The sequence below is a fragment of the Colias eurytheme genome, chromosome 25 (genome assembly GCF_061535395.1).
Source record: "Colias eurytheme isolate Ceu_HAF_F1 chromosome 25, ilColEury1 Martin Lab GWU primary, whole genome shotgun sequence".
NCBI lineage: Eukaryota > Metazoa > Arthropoda > Insecta > Lepidoptera > Pieridae > Colias > Colias eurytheme.
Window position 1 is genome coordinate 7505147 of NC_143004.1, and position 24819 is coordinate 7529965.

The following is a 24819-nucleotide window of genomic DNA, read 5'->3' on the forward strand; positions in this document are numbered from 1 at the left end:
TATGCGGGTTTTCCTTTGAAAACGCGGGCGAAGCCGCGGGCGGAAATCTAGTTTTAAAATAAATTCTATACGTAACATTAGGAAGGTAGGCAGGTTAATACTTAATTGGCATTCTATGACATTAAAAATTTAGTGTTCTTTTATCTATTTGATCTATACCTACTCATGAGTTTGTTTATTTAAATGCGCTAATCTCAGGAACTACTGGTCCGATTTGAAAATTTTTTTGTGTAAGATAGCCCATTTATCGAAATTTATCGAGGAAGGCATATCATTACGCTAATACCAATCAAGTACTGCCGAGAACCGCGGGGCACAGCTGGTTCTATATATTTTTCTAGTTTCAATTTAATATCGTATATATATTATCTATACCTAGATTATTTATCTATCAGTTTTAAGAGAAAACAATATACAATATTGTTTTCTGTTCGATGTTCGACGTTCTAGGAATTTCGATGGAGATTATTCCAACGAATCCTTTCATTAGCCTTTGTCGAGAAAACTATTTCCATATTAAATTTATGTACGATTGGCGTATTGTTTACCTCACAGTGTATCTCTTCTCTTCGAATTTATGCCTAATGTTTGAAATGATTTTATTCTTACAGAAACAGAACACAACACACACACGAAATAATTATACATTTAACTAATGGTCTGCCCCGGTTTCGCCTGTGGTACATGTTTGCGTTTTCTTTCCATAATATTATAAGTATAAGAACCATCCTCGTATTTCTAGGAATATTATAAAAAAAAAGAATTATCGAAATCAGTTTTGCACTTACAGACAACAGCGATCGACTCAACTCAAACTCAACATAAATAAAAAGTAGCCTTTATTTTATCTTGGATCTTCAGCTACCTACATACCAAATTTCATTGTAATCGGTTCAGTAGTATTTGCGTGAAAAAGTAACAAACATCCATCCATCCCCACAAACTTTTCCATTTATTATATTAGTAGGACTAGTTAGAAGTAGGATGTAATTCTATTAGCTACTAGCTGTGCTTCGCAGTTTTACCCGTAGTGCTCTGCTCCTGTTGTTCTTAGCGAGATGATTTATTATATACTTATATTATAGCCAATAGCCTTCCTCGATGAATGGGCTATCTAACACCGAAAAAATTTTTCAAATCGCACCAAAAGATCCCGAGATTAGCGCGTTCAAACAAACAAAAAAACAAATTCTTCAGCTTTATAATACTAGTAATGATTATTATAATTCCAAACATCATGAATTTTTATTCATGCTTCGTACACGTATTGCAAATCTTCTTATATATTATATCTTCTTATATATAAAAATGAATCGCAAAATGTGTTGGTAAGCGCATAACTCGAGAACGGCTGAACCGATTTCGATAATTCTTTTTTTATTATATTCCTTGAAGTACGAGGATGGTTCTTATGTAGAGAAAACGTAAACATGTACCACGGGCGAAGCCGGGGCGGACCGCTAGTATGTATATAAAAATGAATCGCAAAATGTGTTGGTAAGCGCATAACTCGAGAACGGCTGAACCGATTTCGATAATTATTTTTTTATTATATTCCTTGAAGGACGAGGATGGTTTTTATGTAGAGAAACCGTAAACATGTACCACGGGCGAAGCCGGGGCGGACCGCTAGTCTATAATATAAAAATGAATCGCAAAATGTGTTGGTAAGCGCATAACTCGAGAACGGGTGGACCGATTTCGATAATTCTTTTTTATTATATTCCTTGAAGTACGACGTTGGTTCTTATGTAGAGAAAACGTAAATATGTACCACGGGCGAAGCCGGAGCGGACCGCTAGTCTTATATATAAAAATGAATCGCAAAATGTGTTGGTAAGCGCATAACTCGAGAACGGCTGAACCGATTTCGATAATTCTTTTTTTATTATATTCCTTGAAGAACGAGGATGGTTCTTATGTAGAGAAAACGTAAACATAAACCACGGGCGAAGCCGGGGCGGACCGCTAGTTATATATAAAAATTAATCACAAAATGTGTTGGTAAGCGCATAACTCGAGAACGGCTGAACCGATTTCGTTAATTCTTTTTTTATTATATTCCTTGAAGTACGAAGATGGTTCTTATGTAGAGAAAACGTAAATATGTACCACGGGCGAAGCCGGGGCGGACCGCTAGATATATAAAAATGAATCGCAAAATGTGTTGGTAAGCGCTTAACTCGAGAACGGCTGAACCGATTTCGATAATTCTTTTTTTATTATATTCCTTGAAGTACGAGGATGGTTTTTATTTAGAGAAAACGAAAATATGTACCACGGGCGAAGCCGGCGCGGACCGCTAGTTACAGATAAAATCATTTTTTAAACAAATTGCAAGCAATACAGACATTTCTGTGTAAAAATGAAATAATAAAGTATATATAAAACACAGTAGTTATCAGTAAACACAACGGGAGAGATGATATATTGCCGTCAACTATCTGTTGTTATTTATTCAAAGTGGACACAGATTGTAGCAAAAATTGATTTTTCATTCGTGTCGACATTTTAATATTTCTGTTGCAGCTTTTTATTGCACTTTTAACCGTAGTTTCGTAGTTTTATTGTCACAATGTATTCTAAAATAATGTAACTGCAAGTATAAAATATATAAAACATAAATAAATTTTTTTTAATTTTGATGCTATTTTTATTAAAACATGGCACTTTTAAAATGGAAGGTCATTGCCCTCGCGATGTTATTAGCCTTTCGCGAAACCGCCTCGTGGGTTTATAATTTAATATTGTTCCCGTTAATACAAATAGGTAACTTATAAAACAATAAAATGTATTATAAGGTGTGTGTTGATTTTGAACGTTAAGTTTGTAAGTTTTGTTCATTTCATTTCACATAAAAATTAGCTGTTTTTATTGAACTTAACAGTGGATTTGTACATTTATCTACTTTTACCGCAGTTAAAATTAGTAAAAATTATGTATCCAATAAATTATAGATAATTAAAAAATCATCAATAGGAAATGAATTAATTTATTAATTGATTAAAAATAGATAGGAATCCAATATAGCCTTTACTTAGTCATAAGGTAATTAATTTCTTATAATAACATCACTAAAATATTAGATTAACAAACTAACACTCAATAAAAACTTAACCACACTGCGTCCCGTAGGACACTTCAGACGCGGGTTAAATGTCAACCGAGTTGTTAAATATTCAGATAATATCCTGTAGTGATGTGCAAGTATCGATGTTTTTTGGTCATCGTTTTTTTTGTAGTTATGCGGTTTGACTGCACACGAATTTTAAGTAGCTTTACAGCCTTTTTGGTGCAGAGGTTCAAAGGAGTCTAATATAAAGTGTTAGTAATACAGATTTTAGAGGACGGGTTACTACACGTAACGTTACGAGTAAAGAAAGTCAAAGAAAATTGTATTATTATAATCATACAAATGGCCTGTATCGTAAGCGAATTTATACAAAACATATTTATATTGTGTTCTCACTCAAACATGTTTCTCAATCATTTACTTATTCAGTTATATATATTTTAATAACTAAACCTCACGCTTACATCGACAGCCTATCTTTCGTTCAATCAAAACTCATTGTTTAGTTTGAACAGTCCGTGCTTTGATAAATGAGAAACGAGAGAGCGTTGTGAGAAATATTTGAAATTTTATTTTATTTACTATCAGATCTAATAACGCGATGTCGAGTTTTTTCAAACTTTTCTTACACTATTGTTTAGAGATAAAACATATTTTATCGATATGAATAAAAAATTAATAACCGTGTTTGTACGCGCATAACTTCTAAACGACTGCATCAAATTGGATATATCTTGCTTTAACGTGTGCTTTATAAAGCACACGTTAAAGCAAGATATATCCAATTTGCATATTTGCTATAGGCAGGACAAATTAAAATATAATTTTTAAATTAACTAGTTCTTTAGAACTAGTAAAATTATTATAACCCGGGCAAGACCAGTTCGTTTAAAAAAATCAGGTTATTAGTTATCAGGTCTTTTCAAATTGGCTTAAAAAAACATTCAGTGTGCATAAGTTTTAATTTTGAGGTGTGTTTAAAAATTTAAGATTTATTAAAATATATCGACAACCCAGCACATCACTAGCCCTACATTAAAATTCTGAGAGCCAATCTTTAGACGTTAAGTTAACAAACCCATTAAACATGACGCAAACAAAATTAAACCCCATCGTAATAGAGATAAGGTTTCAATTACCTTAATTTAATGTTTCATAACATTTGTTTTACACGCTTTAAAGGCATTTTCTTTTATATTTTTAATAAAATGTAATTGGAAAATTGCGATATACTGAAGTCCTCCGTAACCTTTATAGTATAAGAGCAAGGACAAATATTTATATATTGAAGACAGTTATATTAATATTACATTTATTTGTAAAGAGGATATCAATTTGATAGATATTGAATGCTTTGAGAAACATTCTAAGAATTACTTCCAAGCTAACTCACACATAAACAATATACGATAAACATACCTACTTATACGCACACACTGATACTGAAAATATTTCCTATAATTCGATATCACATTAATTAGTATCATCATATAAAACTTTGCCTTAAATAATTTTAAACATTAATTAATCAAATTCTTTAAATTCTGAATATTATTTTATCGTAGTTTTCTTATTTATGTATGCATATATTATATCTGTACTATCTATACTAATATACTAATACTAATAATATTATAAAGAGGAAAGGTTTGTATGTATGTATGATTTTCACACATTACTGGAACGATTTTAATGAAATTTGGCACAGATAATCTTTAGACCCTGAGAAAGAACATAGGCTACCTTTTATTGCGAAAGATGTACCACGAGCGAAGCCGGGGCGGACCGCTAGTTGTATATTATAAATCAACTCTAAATAAAATTCTGCTGCTATATTTTTTTTTATATATTATGTATCTATTACAACTATCGCTTTTTTATAATAATAAGTTATTTTGATACATATTCATTTCTATAAAATTAATTTAATGTTTAATAAAGTATGTTTCACTCATTAATTTAATCATAAGTTAACTTTTGTTCTTACCGACTTCCTGAAAGGAAGTGGTTCCACTGTATACATTATAATTTGTGTTTATTGATTATACATTTGGTGTTGAATTATTAAACATTCGTTCTTTTTTTAATTGAAAACATAATTTATTTATAATTTTTTAACGACGTACCCACACTCTGGAATGGCGGAAAACGCGGGTTCGAACCCCGTCTCGGCATCGAATTTTTTCTATTCTTTAAAAATTTATATTTATAAAGTATTTCAATAAAAAACTTAATAATTAATATCTTAATATCAAATTCAATATATTTTTCACGCTCTTTTACTATAATTCACTCATACATATAAACTGTGGGAGTAACTCAACTAACCGTAAATAAACCAAATAAATGTCACATCCTTATAATAAATCCTCCGAAGCCTCTAGCGGAGGGCAATAACTTAAAATTCATGCTCGATTCAAGACTTGTTCCAGATAATGCGGTTTTAACCGGCTCCTGATCCAGCTTGAACCGGATAAATCTAGTTACGCATTGCTTTTAGACGCGATAGATGTTTCATAGATTTTTCTTGTAGTTGAATGAATAATAGTATATTGACTAGTGAAATTTAAGCACAAAAATCGTAAAAAAGAAATATGAAGACCTTATCGCTTAAATTGCGAATAAAGTAAATAGTAATAATAATAATCGCTTTTAAAGTAAATAAGGAAATTGGTAGGTAAAACAGAATGTATTATTTTATGTCTGCTAGGCAATGCAAAGATAATATTTTATAGAAACGGTAATTCAAGAGCACTTTGTGCATTGGATTTATTTTGAATCGCACCTTCATGTTCATTTTCTGAAATGAAAAGATAACCAGAAACTGTTGTAAAAGTTTAAATCGATACAATATTTGATTGAATCGACAAGTCGTAAACAACAATTCTGAGAATTTTTCAGTTAGATATATTTTGCGGTTTTCTCTTCTTTTATTAATCAAAGTTTTCTTTAAGTACGAAAATTAAAATGAAGTAATTATAAAATTAACTGAAAAGAACTAAACGTTTAAGTTTGAGCATTTTATTAACTTTTACTTCATAAGTTTGAAAGTTTATATGGAAGACGTTTCTTCGTCTTTGACTGAAAAACTACGGGAATAAAATTATTTTTTCGGAAAGAATATGGTAGATATTAGACATAGAGACATAGAGCGGGGTTGTAGAATGTAAATGTGACTGTAGGCTGCAACTAACAGTGGTAGGTATAAATACTAATAAGTATTTATACCACTACACTTTTACTACAAATTTAACTAATACCGGGCTACAAGTTAAATTTCAAAATGAATGCCAAAATAATAAACGTTTTATTTTGCTTAACATTTTGTCTTAATTTTTTGTTTTAGATTAATTTCTTGCCTATGGCATTATTTTTAGAAATTGAATACCTCAATTAAATGGGTCTGGTTTCCCATTTCATTCCTTTTTGCGATCTTTTTTCTTCTTTTTTTCTCTTATAGCAAATATTCGTACATAAAAATAAATCTTCAAAATATTATAAATAATACGAAAGTTTGTGAAGATGGATGGATAGATGGATGCTTGTTATTCTTTCACATAAAAACTACTGAACCGATTTCAATGAAATTTGGTATGTAGGTAGCTGAAGACCCAGAATAAGACATAGGCTATTTTTATCCCGGAAATCCCACAGGAACGGGAAAACGCGGGCAGAAATCTCGTAGGTAAAAATATAAAACAAAATAAAACTTAAAATCGTTGGAACCTTTATCTTTTTACGAAACTATCTATTCATTAAAAGTTAGATTTGTAACAAAATTTCAGGTTATATAAAATAGTAAAGGTATTCTTCGTTGTAGGTGTAAAAACATCGTATTACAGTACGCTTGGGTAACAAACTTTACGTGGACAGGCGCTAGGAAGTTTGTCCAACGATATTATTGTTTTAGCAAATTCGAAAAACTTTTGTTTAAAGAAGTATCGTTTATAACGGAAGAGCTCGAGACGCAAAACGAAAAAGTAAATATACTTTATTGTAGCTATTACATTGAAGTTTTAAAGATCGTAAATATTATAAGAAAATATGTTTCACTAGCTGCGATCCGCGGTGTTACCCGCAGTGCTCCACTCCTGTTGGTCTCAGCGAGATGATATATAGCCTATAGCCTTCCTCGATAAATGGGCTATCTAACACCGAAAGAATTTTTCAAATGGGACCAGTAGTTCCCGAGATTAGCGCGTTCAAACAAACAAACTCTTCAGATTTATAATATTATTATAGTGTAGATGGACTATGAAATGTATAACTTTGATATAAATTTAACAAGATTTCTTTTAGATCACATTTTTTTTGAAAAGATAAATATATAGAGAACTAGTGGTCCGCCCCGGCTTTGCCCGTGGTAAATATTCCGCAATAAAAGGTAGCCTATGTCCTATCTCGGGTATCAAAATATCTCCATACCAAATTTCATGCAAATTGGTTCAGTAGTTTAGGCGTGATTGAGTAACAGACAGACAGACAGAGTTACTTTCGCATTTATAATATTAGTATGGATTGAAGTTTCTCCGAGCAACAGGTACATGTAAAAACGAATTAATTTGGCATGTTTTTAATGAATCCGTGAATTAAGCTTAATTTATAAATACAAACCAGAAAATGTCACAAACACCACATCTGTAACAAAAAATACACAGTTTGTTAAATATTATAATAAATACAATTTTTAAGCCGACAAAACGCAAAAACTACGAATGTTTCAATAAATATCATATTAAACAAATAAACAATATTAAAAATCGAAACAATTTTGAACGTTTACAACTTTAGCATAGGTGCAAATCCATCAGTATGGTTCATAGTTTTTTTTTTATATTGTAATGTTTTCACAGAAACAAAGAGCACTTATTTATATAATATAATCTCATATTACAATCCATTAAAAACCTTTCAAATATTTAATTAAAACAGCCATTTACATAGTTTAAAAATACATATATTGCTTATCTAGTCTTCATAATACTAAAATGTAGAGAATACTGAGAAAATGTATTTAAAATCCATAATTTATATACGAACATATTTTATAACAAAGATAGAGCTTTTTAACTTACCCAGAAATCACTGATAAAATTAAAACCTTAAACGTAAACATAAACACGCCGTATACAATATTTTTATCCGGCATTTATATCCGGATAATCACCCAATCAATTATCCCGATTCATTTAATTTTATCATTAACCTTACTCATACAGATAAAGAATTGAATACAAAAATATACGGATATTCGTAAAACTTACCCGGGTGAAAATTGAAACCCGATAAGTTTTACGAATATCCGAAACTAGCTGCGCATCGCGGTTTCGCGTAGCTTCGCTCCTGTTGGTTTTAGCGTGATGACATATTGCCTTCCTCGATAAATGGGCTATCTAACACTGAAAGAATTTTTCAAATCGGACCAATTGTTCCTGAGATTAGCGCGTTACAAAAAACAAACCTTTCAGCTTTATAATATTAGTATAGATTAACCGTACTCATACAGATAAAAAATAAATACCAAATTATACGGAAATTCGTAAAACTTATCTGGTTTCAATTTTCACCCGAGTAACATAGCTTCAACCGCCAATTAAAATTGAAATCATGTACCAGATGGTTCCCGGATAAGAAGTTCAAATTAAACTGAATTGTACCCTTGTCTTAGCGGATTCGTTTCTAAATTATTTAATAATTTATATCCGAATTTAATAATTTATATCCGGGATGGAAATATTAATTGTAAGGGATGAATAGACAAACTGACAACCGTTAAATATAATGACTCAACCAGAATATTAACGCAATGGAAGAAACAAGTTTGGTAAGCAATTTTTGAAGTATATTTTCTTGAGCGATTTTTCGTTAACAAAACTTATAGATTGGCATCGGAACATTCTTTTGACGTGTTTTGTTACTGCTGAATAATACATTTGTGCGAATAACCAACAAGTTTGTGTTTAGTTTTGATTTATTTTTTATTGTGTTGTTTTTTGAAAGCGATAGCGACGATTACGGTTTTATAAAAGCTCGTTGATATATCAAAAGTTGCACTATTTTAAATCAACTTATAAGATGGATTTGATATTATCATTTGGTTCTATAAATTAGATTTTTTAACATTGGATTCGATCGCCTGGCAGGATTCGAACCCGAGTCTTTCGCCTTGTCAGACGCGACGCCTCTCGGACAAGCGTGATCCCGCCCTTTCTATTCTTTAAAAAAATTACGTATATTTTATGTAATTTCTCAATTGTAATAACAAAAATTATTTCATAAATTACTGATAGCAAAATAAACTAAAACGTTTTTCAGGAACGTTGGTTAGAAATGAGACAAATACAAGATTTTAAAGAATACTTGTACAGACATAAATAAATTGTTAAGAATGCACTGAAACGATACTTTAATATCGCAACGACAAGTAATACATAAGTTTAACATTGTATGATTGCAACTCAATCCCCAAGTTCGTTGACCTCTGAGATCAAGATTATATTTTCGTGGAGAAATATAGCATTGATATAAAAACTGCAACGAACGTTGAATAACAAATATTTTAAAGGACTTCGCGATGACTTAACATTAATTAAAAGTTTTTTCAATGTAAAAATATTTATAAATCTTAAAAAGCATTACTGTAATTAATATTTTTAAATATAACGAATAATTTAAGCTACACTATGATCTAGATTCGATTATTTATGAAGAATTATACTCAAACTCAAACATTTATTTATTCAATTAGACTTCTTCTAGAAGCACTTTTGAATCGGCATAACATATTTTTAACATTTACCACCGATTCATTAAGCAGTATCTATGGAGAACTACCATCCGTAAAAAAACAAAATGACAAATTTATATCACACGACGAGATTTCACTTACAAAACCCAATATGAAGACGACTAATTAAACATTACTTATACTTTTAGAGCATTGTCGAATATAACCGGTTTCTTAGATGTAGACGGTAATTTCCTGCCGGATATCCGCCCAACGAGCCGGGTAATAGCGCCGAAACGCTCATTATCTGAACATGGTATATGTGTGTGTTAAAAATGATACTTGGTGGTTTTTGATGATAAAATTGGAATACGTAGAAAAATTGTGTAGATTTTTAGTAATGTTGTAGGTAGTGTAGCGTAGATAAAGTATCGTTATCTAGTCAAACATTGTCTTAAATTTTATATGTCACGATTTCTATATCTAAAATTATAATTTAAAAGCATAAGTCATTAATAATATTATTAACGATAATTCCCGTTGCAGCTACACTCTACCAAATTCTATTTCAAATGCGTTTAATCCAAATTATTTCTAAACAACATTGTGCATTTGCTTACTAATATGTGATACACATTATATTATAGTTAATATGAATAAAACAACATAATATAATCTCCAATCACAATCCAATCAAACATCCAACAAATTGCTTGATTTACAATCAACATATACAATCAATTTAATGTGGTATTGGAATGAATAAAAGGAATGAATTAATAATAATTGAATCTCGAAATTTCCAATCGAAAATCTTTTGTTAAGGAGGCACTGGGGGAAATAAGAATATATATTTTAATGTATGTTTGTCTTTCTGTAGGTTCTTAAAGTAGTGAATTAATTTTGATGATTTTAGTTAAAAGATTGATAAGGCAAAGACATGATTAACGAAACCTTTTTATAAACACATTAATTACCTTCGTTACTCTTAATCATAAGTGTAATCAAAGTTAAACAATAAATGTAACTAGATATGTATTATTTTCTTAAAAATAGCTTCAGATTTAAAGACAGGCTTTCATTTTATTGCCTGAGGCGAAAGACGCGGGTTCGAATGCCATGCCGACCCAAGCTCGAGTTTTTTATTCTTTAAAAATTAATTATTTTATTTGAAAGACATGCTTTCTTTATTTTTAATTGTTTTATAATTTCGATAAAAACATTAGGGCTGCCACTCAACAATTTTCGCAGGGTTACCAACCAAAAATTATTTGAGTACCTACTTATTTATTTATTTGGGTAGGTACATCGACAGATCGAGCAAACATCATTGCAATAATGAAAACAAAAGTAAGGGTATTTAATGCAGACGCAGCCGCGGGCGTCAACTAGTACAGATTATAATTGCTCTCACGAACCGCTCATTCAATACTTTCCCGCGCAAACTTCTGACGTCATTATTTTTAATAACATTTATACTAGATTCAGTCTCAGACCTCATTAGAGCCGAAGTAAATGGTCCTTAGTAAGTGTAAGAACATTTGCTAAAGTTTTATAATGTTAAATGAGTCCTTTATTATGCTTAGCGCTTTTTTAATACAACACTATAAAGTCCTTATATTTCTATTCACATAATAATTATTATGATACTAGATTTCCATTTTCAAAGGAAAACCCACATAGTTCCCGTTCCCGTGGGATTTCCGGGATAAAACCTATCCTATGTGTTAATCCAAGTTATCCTCTATATATTGTGTTTTACGTGAAAGAGTAACAAACATCCATACATCCATACATCCATACTTACAAACTTTCGCCTTTAAATAGTATTAAGATTACATTTATTTCTCTTTCCACATATTCACATAAATTATTGTATCTACATTCAACATTATCTTCGATTCAATCGGTTTGTGTCTTAAAATCACAGTCAAATTTAACATTTTACATTTATATTGATAACTAGCTTACCGCCCTCGGCTTCGCCCGCTTTGTCTACCTTAATAAATCCATACAAATATTATAAATGCGAAAGTAACTCTGTCTGTCTGTTACTCAATCGCACGCCTAAACTACTGAACCAATTTTCATGAAATTTGGTATGGAGATATTTTGATACCCGAGAAAGGACATAATAGGCTACCTTTTATTGCGAAATATGTACCACGGGCGAAGCCGGGGCGGACCTCTAGTTATATAATAAAACCTTCCTCTTGAATCACTCTATCTATTAAAAAACCGCATCAAAACCCATTGCGTGGTTTTCAAGATTTAAGCATACAAAGGGACATAGGGACAGAGAAAGCGACTTTGTTTTATTAACCAACTTCAAACTTTCACTTGTATCTGTGTTAAAAGTATTGTCTCGGATTAGAAATAGTAACTAATGTTTATTCAGACCACAGATAATAAAATACTTCACTAGTACAGACGATAATCTCTAAAAAAATTTCATGCAAATGCAATCACCTCTTCTTACTTTAAAGAGTAACAAACATTCTCACAAACATTCGCAAAAACATACAGACCTATCTCTTTAAAAATGTAATACAAATCCTATCAGCTTTTTACCTAGAAGAAAACATTCCTACAAATCCCAAACATGTAAACATATTGATATTCCAGCTATATATACACTCAATGTTTAAAATATGAAAATATATTCCTGTCTCATTATCCGATATTAACAAGGTGGGCCAGGTTAACGACCCTTGTCTATAATGACATGTGCTTCAGATAAAGTATCGGATTTCTGCAATTAATTTTAAATAACATATTCATGATATTGATATTTAATTTTAAGGGATCACCTTAGATATAATCTGACCAACATTTTGTAAAATGAAAAGGGATCCTAAATTAATCACATGATATGTTAACAGTGTTAGATATCCCATTTATCGAGAAAGGCTATTATTATAGGCTATATAAGATAATCACACTAAGACCAACAGGAGCGGAGACATGCGGGTGAAACCGCGAGGCGCAGCTAGTAAAAATTAAATTGTATTGATTAGAACTGTAAATTTTTTTAGTAGAAATAATTGTTTTTAAGAATAAATACTATTATTGAGTGATATTTGTTTTATTTTTCACCATAAATACCTTCCTCTTGAATAACTCTACCTATTAAAAAAGAACATATCCATCAAAATCTGTTGTGTAATTTTATAGATGTAAGCATACAGACGGCTAAAAGCTGTTTTATACTATGTAATGATTTAAACACCACGTAGTCAAAACGTTGAACGAATCCTTAGTACAGTGGTTGACGCGTGAGCATAGAACCGAGAAGTCCTGGGTTCGATTTCCGGTGGAGACGAAAAAAAAATGTCTCGGTCTGGCTGGACACAGAATGCTGATCACCTACTTGTCCCTAAAGAAAATCGGTCAGTGAAACAGATGTATAATGCATCTGCCCCTTACCCCATAGGAGGCATAGGACTTCACTTTTAATCAAAACGAAGGTTTAAACTAGAACCTATATGTTCACATGAATACTGAACAACTAGTAGGTTAAATCAATTTGTTAAATGGAGTGACAAGCAGTGTACTTGAAAAGCGATTAAAATGAAACGGCTTTTCCATTCGCCTGTTTATATTTCTGCACTGAATAAATAGGAATTTAAATTCGAAATCTCCTGTGAAATTATATTTATGTATAAAATTGTATGTAGTTGAAAATCTCAGATAATAATTATTAATAAAATTAAAACTCTCTCAACACGCTCAAGAATATAATAATATGTACTAATAATTATAAGATATAAGGTAGTTTATTTAGAAATTACACTTAAAAAATAAGACTTCAAACGATATTTAAGACCTTGTTTGTTAAACATAAATATTTCAACAAGAAGCTAAGATTTTTTTATATGAATTAAGCGTCACAGCATGAAAGTTTTAACACCTAAGTAATATTGACTTTTTCTTCAGTTATATTCTCAAAACGGCAATTCTAATTAAAACCAAGTCCGTCTAGACGATAGTGCGTGAATAGTTTATAAAGACGCACAAACATACGCAAGGACCTTGTAGAAAGAGTCTGGGTAGTTGCAAGTAAAACAAACTATTATATAATTATTCTTATTTTTTAGACTCGTTGTTTGTAAGATCAAATCGTAAACTAGCAAATACGAGTAATTCATTTAATAGGTATCTTTTTATATATAAGGTGTTATAATGTTAAAATTAAGTGTTAAAATTAATATAATCTTGATAATTCTTCAATAAGCTCGAAGCTTCTACGGGGTCAAAGACCTAGGTCAAAGTTTGGAATAGATCTGACATTTTAAATTATCACGTTTAAGGATTAGATCTGTTTACAATTTACACGTTTGAACCTCGTTAAACCTTATTTATTAATAAAAAAAAAATAAAATCACACGTATTAATAGGTTATACGAAGAAAATTAAAAGATGATTGTAATATACAATCCATTGCGCGCCAACCTCACTCCTAAGTTACTTATCAACCTTACAAACCAGCAATGTATAAGAACTTCAGAAGCACGTATTCATAAAACATGTAGTCACGTACGCTGATGACGTCACTATTAAACCATCTTATCAGCAAGTCCCAGTCTAATTGAATCTTGCTAATTGAAGAGCACGGAAGGGTAATAGACGTCGCCGGTCTAAAGCTTCATTTATACCTAAATTAAATTCCCCGCCCAGTCTGATCTTTACAGCTCTATATTCAGTGCAATAATATCTATATATTTATGGGTTTTCATTTTCTCGAACATTTAAGTGCATGGAATAGAATTGGAACTGCGTATGTCTTGATTTTAACGAGGGTTTTCAAGCACTAGTTGAAGTGAAAACTTCTTTAGCGGCGTTGGGTATAAAATCTTAAACTCGCGTCAGGACACGTGGCCTGATCGAAAAAGCGTAAGACGGATTTTTTTTTAGCCCTTATTTTCCATGCGTAAGACGGATACCATTCCAAAAGATCAAACATGCTGAACGTTAATAATCAAGTTTTCACTTCTGCCGGCACTCCCGGAGTGCAACCCGTCTTTTTTTTATTTTATATACGACCTTTCGGATACTGCTAGAATGTGGAATAACTGTGAATATTTTTTGTCTGAAAGTCATTATTTATACATGTATGTATTCATAAATAAAACAGTGTGTTTAAATATTTATATATTAAGGTTCGAATACTGAAATAAATAAATTATATGAAACAGTCTTATAAGGAAAACTGATGAAACGATAAAAATTGAAAACTAAATCACTCATTAATGATTCAATAAAAGACCTTATTTGATAAAAGGCCTCTTAATAATCATTTTTCGTTATGAGCAGTCCTATCTTTATATATAAATCTCGTGTCACAATGTTTGTCCTCAATGGACTCCTAAACCATTTAACCTATTATAATAAAGTTCGCACACCATGTACAGTTCGATCCAACTTGAGGATAGCATAGTTTAAACATGTAGGTACCACGGGCGAAGCCGGGGCGGACCACCAGTAACTTTATAAATTTTAAGGTCACATTATTGTACATTTATGAGAAATCCTTACCTATTTTATCACACCTATGATAAAATAGATACACTTACCTTTAATTTACGACATTTCTAAACAGTAAATTTCCCCAGCAAATTATTTATACGCCTTGCACACAATTTCATATAACAAAATGTATTGTCTACTAACAAAGAATATCTCTAAAGTTAGATGAATGGGCTCTGTTACTAAACATCGCTTCACAATGACATAGTCACAAAAGGATCTTAACAAAGCCCAATATAGCACACACGAGCCTAAAATAGAATTATGTTTTTACGCGATTCATTTAGAGTTTAAACTTTAACCTTTTTCATTTAATCATAGAATAAAAACACTATAAAAACTGAAAAGTAACTATGATATTATGTATCTGTCGCAGGCAAATTGTATAATCTCGCCGTTTACAAACGGTCGGCATTTTATAATATGCCGAAATTCGTCTTTTTCCAAAATTCTACAAAAAGACGGTCGCGAGCCGACGGCCTATTTCTGTGTAGTTTTAAAAAAACATGAAACTAACATAACCCACCCCCTTATCCAAACCAAAAATTTCTGATTACGAATTTTCGGCATATTACAAAATGCTGACCGTTTGTAAACGGCGAGATTATACAATTTGCCTGCGACATATCTATATGCTATATTAGACCATAGTCTATGTAATTTTGTCTATCATAATATAAGAGCTTTAATTGACGAAGATGTTACGAAACCGGTCGAGGTTTTGGAATAAAAAAATAATCTAAAATAAAAGAGGAACTAGTGAATTCATTTAAAAAATCTGAACTACAATGCAGTTCCAAAAAGACGTAACAGTACAAAGAAAAAAAATGACATATGCATTAAATTTATCGAAATTATTATTAATAGCTATCCATCTGTGCTCCAAATTCCATCCTGGTTCAGCCTTTCCAGCTTGAAAGAGCAACAAACACACATCCTATTCTATATTTATGACTAAGCCCCAAATAAAAACACAATCAATATCAAAAAACTAATAAAGCAGAACGCAGAGACAATAGATTCGTAAAAAGAAGAAAAAAACAATTTCCCCTCGTTTGCAGTAATTGCTATACCCGCTGAGTACTCGGTTCAAGAACAATTGTTCGTATTAACCACGAAGGAGGTTCTGAAATATGAATTTTAGGGTTCTGTAGCAAAAGCTAAAAACAACGTACACTAGAAGTACTGATTTATTAATAGGGTCCCGCTATTATTCAATTATTACAGTATTAAAAAGTAAAAGAGCAACTATGGAGTTTCTTGCTGCTTCTTCTCCATAGATACTACTGTATCCGAATCAGTGGTAAATGTTAAAACTATTATGACGATTCAAGTGCTTCTAGAAGAAGTCTAAATAATGGAATAAATAAATGTTTGAGTTTATTAATATCCGTCCGTCTGTCACCAAGCTGTATCTCATGAACCGTGATAGTCTCACTTGAAATTTTCAGAGATAATGTATTCAGCTGCTATAACATCAAATAATAAAAATCGAGGTAAAGAAACAGTTGGCGCGATCGTAAATTAAGTGGGTGATCAATTTTTTACTGTTATTGTTTAGCTTATTTGTACGGAACCCTGTCACGAGTCCGTTTCGCACTTGACCGATTTTTTATTTATCAAATCAACGCTATATTGTGTACCACTATTTGGTACCAATTTCTTTATAATGTATTGATTCGAAGCGCTTCTAAAAGAGTACAAATCGCTTCTAAGAAAAGCTGGAAAAACGTTAAAAGATTTAGTGTTCCTTGTTGGGTTTGGAACAGATGCAATTCTAATATAATTCACTTGGTAGTAGATTCTCGAAAGCAAGAGTATTTACATGTTAAATGAAATCTTTATTGAATATATAAACAAATTAGTTATCCTTTATATACAACTAAAGTCTATTAGATATCATCATCATCACTACATAGTATAAAACAAAGTCGCATTCTCTGTCCCTATGTTCCTTTGTACGCTTAAATCTTTGAAACTACGCAACGGATTTTGATGCGGTTTTTTTTAATAGATAGAGTGATTCAAGAGGAAGGTTTTTATGTATAATAACATCCATTAAATAGTGGAGAAGTACTGTTATTTTTGAGGTTTCTAATGTGATGTCGTAAATAATTACATTTTTTCCGCTTACATTAAAACGCAGGCTGAACCCTACGAGTTTTATCAAAATAATTTACTAAGTATAGTACACATTGAAAAGGTCTACAGAAAAGTCCGCGATGGTATATGTCTATCTCTTATGGATAACCCACAATAACTTTTTTTTGTCATTTACTTTTTACGACAAATAATGGCTAATTTTCGAAGCGATTTTAAACAATACAGCATTAATCCTTAACCAAGGTATTAAACCTTGAATATATTGTTCATTTAATATAGATATATATGGCCCTTTACACCGTATGATTTAAGTGAATAATTTCGAAGATATTACTGATTTAAAAATTGCGGGACGTAGCGTTTGCGGCGGTACCGGCTGGCCGGCATTGCACCCGTGCGAAGCCGGGGCGGGTCACTAGTAAATTATATAAATACTAGCAACCACACGCGGTATTTCTGGTTCCTGTGGGGTTTTCGGGATAAAAATCTTACCCTATGTGTATGTCAAACATGAAAATCAGTTCTGCAGTTTTTGCGTGAATCAGTAACAAACAAACATACAAACTTTCGCATTTATAATATTATTACTAGTAGGATCTGCTCCGATAAGAATCCGATATATTATTGCATTTTTAGTTACATTATAAACTAAATTTTATGACTATCTATATTTAAAAAAAAACATTTATTAAAGCGAAACAATTGAATTAGAAATTCAATAAAGACTAAACTGCGAAGTCGCTTATTTACTTAACTTTATAAAGACCTAAATCAAAACACGATTGTCATTTCCATTCACGTAAATCCAGTTGGTTTATTAAATTTGGCCAAAGTACTTCAAGTTAAACTTGAAGGGACCGCTAAGATTGTGGTTAGATTCTAGCCAATTGTAATTTAAATGTAAGATGTTTCATGTTAATCGGTATATTTAGAAATGTCGGTAAAATAGTATTTTCCAATGTCTGAGTTTACGCGAGTATTACCTATACATTCTGTCTCCCTGTTTCTGACCACGTTCGCTGCAAAGTGTGCGAAACGTCGGGATAATAATATAATGAATAAATCGCGTTAAAAATCCGTTAAAATCTTTAATTTCTAAATGAAAATTTTTAAATACGGTTTCACCTATCCTTTTATATGTATCCGATTCACTTCAGACTCGATTTTGACTCACTTTAAACGGACATTTAATTAAAACTTTGTACCCATATAATGGATTGGTGACAATCCATTATATGGGTACTTTAATATACAGAAACACGTAACTTGGGAGTAGTATTTGACGAGAATCTTAGATTCGAAAAACACATAAATAATGTTATTTCTAATTCTTTTTATAGATTAAAAGTATTATACAAGATAAGAAAATATTTAGATTTAAAGTTGCGTATTCGTCTGTGCGATGCCCTTGTCTTATCTAAATTTAATTTTTCTGACACTGTATACGGACCCAGACTGCTGGCTCGAACTAAGACTGCTATACAGAGAGTGCAGAATGCCTGTGCGCGGTTTTGTTGGTATATTCCGCCCAGAAGCCATGTCAGTCCTTATCTGAGAGATGCCAATATCTTGAATATGGACGGACGTAGGAAACTACACTTTGCCACTTTGTTGTTTGGAATAATTCATAAAAAAATACCACAGTATCTGTACAACAAGTTGGCATGGTTGGGACAACGTAGTGAAATCAACTATGGTACAAGATTCGCCAGCGTAAAACTTTCAGTTCCGAAGCATCACACCGCAGCCTTTAGAGGTGGATTCACTTACCGGGCCACAAAGTGCTGGAACGATCTCCCTCCGCCTCTGTCTAAATTAACATCAGTCAGTAGCTTTCGTTTCAAGTATCGAAACTACCTTCTAAATTCTACGAATCAGCCTTAGTACCCGTTGTAGTGTCTGTCACCATATTTCATCACTTATAATATTGTAAGTATAGTAAGTATTTTTAGTTAATAATATGTATATCTATTTTTTTTTTTTTTTTTTAATCTACTGTATTATTGAATCCTATATAGTTCTTACTTATTTATATGTTTTACGTTTATTTTATTTATATACCTACGCACCGACCCACCCACACACACCCACGCATACACACACACACACACACACTCACACACACGCACACACACACACACACTTACTCACTCACGCACACACATCACACAGGCTGTAACTCCGACTGTCAATAGGGGTTTCTGAAAATCAGTGCTGCTAGTTGACTCAAAAGTCACTGCAGCTTTATACTGAGAAGCCCCTTTTGATAACAGACGTTGCCGCACAGTACTGGTCTAATTTTTAGGTTGTAAGTTTTTGATTGTGTAATATTTTGTTTTAGTTTTAAGTTTTTTTACCATGTTTTTGTTCTTACTTTATTTTTATTTTTTCTGTTTCTGTGTGGCTTGTATACTTTTTCGTTTGTTATCAATAAATGTTTTATTTATTTATTTATTTATTTTAATTATTGTATGACAATACAATAATTTCATGTGTTCTTTCATCTTAACATTAAGACGTATTGTTTATTTTTTATTAGCTCTATGTTTAATAATCTTATATATAAAAATGAATCGCAAAATGTGTTGGTAAGCGCATAACTCGAGAACGGCTGAACCGATTTCGATAATTCTTTTTTTATTATACTCCTTGAAGTACGAGGATGGTTTTTATGTAGAGAAAACGTAAATATGTACCACAGGCGAAGCCGGGGTGGACCGCTAGTAGCTTATAAAAACTCTATTTTTTTTTATTCTTTTGATCCCACTTTTGATCAAGCACAAAATCCTCCTGTACAACATACACAATACATGTTGCATCTCTTTCTAACCTATAGCAGAAAGAAAAGGACATAGTAATAAAAAAAGTACGTGCTACGTTGTGAAGCGCTTTTTGGTAAGGTCAGCTAAAGTCTCCCAAGGGAATAACAATGCATTTCATGTCTGTTTTATAAATAGACTTTCATACAGTCAGCTTTTTGAAAATGCATTGCTTGTATCGCTGATTGAGTTTTTTATACTGTGAATAAATTAAGGACTTCTGTATCGGATTCAACTAGGTATTGGATCTCAAATGTTCTGAAACGGTTACATTTTACATCCTATCGTGTTCATATAAAATTTATATTATGTGATTTTACATGATATGTACCTCAATAAAAGTGTGTATTTGAGTACAATATTATAAGGTAATCTAGCTGTGCCCCGCGGTTTTACCCGCAGTGCTCCGCTCCTGTTGGTCCTAGCTCATAGCCTGATGATATATAGCCTGTAGCCTTCCTCGATAAATGGGCTATCTAACACCGAAAGAATTTTTAAATCTGACCAGTAGTTCCTGAGTTTAGCGCGTTCAAACAAACAAACTCTTCAGCTTTATGATATTAAGTATAGAATTTCCTTCTGTATGATTCAACGCGCTTAAAGTATTCTAGATAAATAACTTAATATTCGATAGTTTAGATTTTTGGAAGAAACACACATCATCATCATCATTGTCAGCCTACACTTATCCACTGTTGGACTTAGGCCTCAGTTATGGCACGCCACTGAGCCCCACACAATTCATTCAATATTCGATAAATTAAAACGACTCTTTAACCCATCACTATAACATAAACGATGTCAAAATTGAATGTCGTGCAGTTTCACGATCTTCCTTTAATCTCAAAGAAAGCAAATTGATTTAAGTCCTGAGTCCTTACGAGGTCCTTTGTTGTAAAAGGTATTATTATCCTTGGAGTATGACCTTTCTATAAAAGAACTCCTTTATAGCTAACTGAGAGTGACCCGTCACTTCAATCCTGTCAGGGCGCTTGTGCACTACAAGGAATTTTACTGTCCGGCATTCCGATTTTTTACGGTCCGGTGTGGCATGAAAAAACCGATGAATTGCTTGTGCACCTGTCCGTCTTTACTCGGATCAGTGCGGTACAGTTCAAGGAAGTTTGGCGGTATAATGCTATCATAAATGATTGTTTTTGCATTTTACAAGAAACGAGTAAAAAATATAGAAGGTGAAATATTATATTATGTACTTCGTTATAATAAAAAGTGAAGTTCCGTAAGAGATTTAAAATGCGTGTTTCACTTATTTATTTTAATCGGTGACGAGGAGCTAAAGCTATTCCCACTTGAACTTTAACTTACCAACACTTACTTAGATAATAATTATAGGTCAATGCTTGGTCAATGTATATAAAATAACAATACCGACTTCACAAATCTCATTGCCAACTAAAAGAAAGTAAAACAAGAGCTTGCTTTCAATTGGCATATGCAGTAAAAACAGTAAAATCCAAGCAAGTGGGCATTCGAAAACAATTATACCTACAGCTACTCGTAGACACAAAAAACCATCCGGAATAGGGAAAAGTAAAATGTCGGACAGTAAAATTACGTATAGTGCACAAGCTACTATATATAGATTAATGGCGTGCCATACCGGACCGTAAAAAATCGGAATGCCGGACCGTAAAATTCCTTGTAGTGGACAAACGCCCTCAGTATATAAATAGCCAAGTGCGAGTCGGATTTGTGAAAAAAGGTTCTGTACAGTAAATATATTATTGGTTTTCTGTTTTTAAAGTGAAACTTCAATCCTGTTAGTATATAAATAGCATCGGTTAAGTTCGAGTCGGACTGCTGAACTATGGGTTCTGTACTGCGAAATATTTATTGTTTTTTTAATAAGCAGAATTTGAAACGTGTTGGTTACATTTATGTGTGTTGATCGATGGCGTCATTAACTCAAACTCTAACATTTATTTATTCAACTAGCTGTTGCCCGCAGCTTCGCCTGCGTGGAAAAGATAAATTTTCATGGTATAAACTTTCATCCCTTATTTGATCCCCTTTGGGGAGTTAATTTTCTAAAATTCTTTCTTAGGGGACGCCTACGTCTCCATCTACATCTACCAGCATGCCAAATTTCAGCCCGATACGTGCAGTGGTTTGGGCTGTGCGTTGATAGATCACTATATCAGTCACCTTTGAGTTTTATTTATTCAACTAGCTGTGCCCGCGACTTCGTCCGCGTGGAATAGTGACTGCATAGTAGTTACTACTTAACTTTTATTGTATAAACACGTACTACCATAAATAATTAAAATAACTTTTATTAAAATTTATTACTAAACTGAGCTAAAAAAATAAATGTCTAATTAATTTTCTACGTAAATTTTATTTTAAATTATGTAATATTATTTTTTAGGCACCAGGAGGGAAAAGAGCAAATTTATTTTCCTTCCTTCCTTGTATGGATGTTTTTGACAATATATTGTGCAGCAAATGAGTGCCGAGACAAACGTCAAAACGCAAAGGAATAGAATCCGCTATCGATACTAATTGACATAAGCGTACTGATGATGTTTTGCTAAAGATTTGTTCACACTACCAACGACGACGACGATCACGAACAAAATTTTTATCCAGTCGCAATTTAATAAAATTGTGCAAAACACATCATACGTTTATGACAATTAAGCGCGTCACACACGGTGAAGATACTATAATATTACAGTATCTTAAGGTATCCGGTATCAGCGTTCTGACCATCATTTTTCTTTTTGTCATTGCGTACTAAGACCCCTGTAGAACCGCCATCCTGTTACAAATGACCCACAAAATTTGTAGTATCTTCACCGTGTGTGACGCACTTTAGTATCGTAGCCGGTAGCGGATTCCTTCTATTCCTTTGCGTTTTGACGTTTGTCTAAGCGCTCATCTTTCCTGTCTCGCGCCTGTAGTAACTTAACCGTTTAGACTGTGCAATAAAAATTAAATTAAAAAAAAAAACCCAACGCAATGAAGAAAAGTGCATAGAAAAAGGAATAAATAATTTCACAAACTTCCCGAAGATCTTTAAAAATAAATACCATTTTAAATATTTATAAAAATAAAAAAAAAACAAAGTCGTCGGGGCTGCCATACCATCATTATCATATTATCATAATTTTAAAGAAGGTCGGGAAGTTTGTAAAATTATTTATTCCTTTTCCTTCATTGCGTTGGGTTTTTTTTAATTTTTAAACTTCGGTTTCTTATTTTCATGTACCTAATATTTTCAAGTGAGCGAGACCTACCTTTACCTCCATAATACATTCCTACATCATATTGATATCTATAAGTTTGTTGCTCCTTGACATCTTTTAAGTTGGGCCGTAACCGTGCACAAATTGTAATGGACCACAGTGGCAAAAGAAGTGGTGTATTTAATAAAAAAATTGCTAAGCGCCGCGCCAGGCCTATGTGGCTTTGAGTAGAATTCAAAATTTCCAGGGTGTGGCTATCCTCTCGCTCCCATATCCCCCTCTTCTTTCACAGACTTTCAACCTTTCCGTCCCTAGTAAATGGCAGAACCGATTTTGATGTAAACCATATTATCTAATTGTACCTATATGTACATTGTACACGACATATCCTGTCGTTTGATGCTCCATTTGGTTTATTTATCTAACCACTGTCACCCCTAAAGTGTAATAAACGGATGAACCGATCTCGATAAAACATTACTAATTGTAATTCACACGTTGCTCTTTCATATTTTGATATGCCGCTTGAGATATTATTTGACCACATTCGATTATTGTTCATTCCCACTTTTACCGCTGTAATCTGTGCTGTAATCTAATAAATGGAAAAACCGATTTGGATAAAAATAGAACTATAACTGTACTTCACCCGTTATGCACTTTCATTTGATATGTCACTTAGGTAGTTATACTCAGAGGCGGCTCGCCCTAAGGAGCGCTGGTGCAGTGAACTCCCATAAATAATTATAATAAAATCATACTCCTTAATTTCATTATTAATATTAATTATTACTATTTAAAATCAATCGTAATCGTAAAAAAACTACTGTCAATACCAATGAATATATCCATCATTCCATCATTCCATACACATGAATAATACTGTATTATACAGTAACGCGCGAAGCGGAGCGCTCACGATTGCGCTCCAATGAAAAAATATTTAGTACATTTCCTAATACGAAATCCAATAGGAGTGAAAGAGAGGGTTTGCCAGTGCCCTGCGCGCGTGAAACAGAAGATTTTCTATGGAAAGATAGCAAAATTCGGTGCGCCGCTCCCGCAAACGTTGCCGGTTCGTTTTTACCGCCGCGCCTGGGCGCCCGTACACAGGACAGCGATTGCGCGCGATGTTGCCACTCTCTATATAATAATTATAAACAAACACTCGACTCTCGAGTCAACTTCAATGCACGCGCGCGAATGAAAATTCGGGAATTTTCTAATTAAAATCATAAGATACGTGTTGAAATAGTCTGTAGTTATCAGTATTACTTGTGAGTGTGAAAATGAACAATTATAATGTGGCGTTCATTAAAAAGTGTGTTAAAACGTTACAAATTCGGCTTGAATTGAAAGCTA

At 32.5% G+C, this 24819-nt stretch overlaps 2 protein-coding genes across 4 annotated transcripts in view; one reads left to right on the forward strand and one right to left on the reverse strand.

The window, feature by feature from the left end:
* LOC149897740 (myrosinase 1-like) overlaps positions 1-24819 on the forward strand; it is a 412925-nt gene that overhangs the window by 329119 nt on the left and 58987 nt on the right. The window lies entirely within an intron of this gene.
* The window catches only part of LOC149897752 (uncharacterized), a 175573-nt gene that overhangs the window by 109638 nt on the left and 41116 nt on the right, over positions 1-24819 (reverse strand). Inside the window, exon 2 of the mRNA XM_090116324.1 lies at positions 7688-7711. The gene's annotated coding sequence lies outside the window, so the exon portion shown is untranslated. The remainder of the gene's footprint in view (positions 1-7687; positions 7712-24819) is intronic.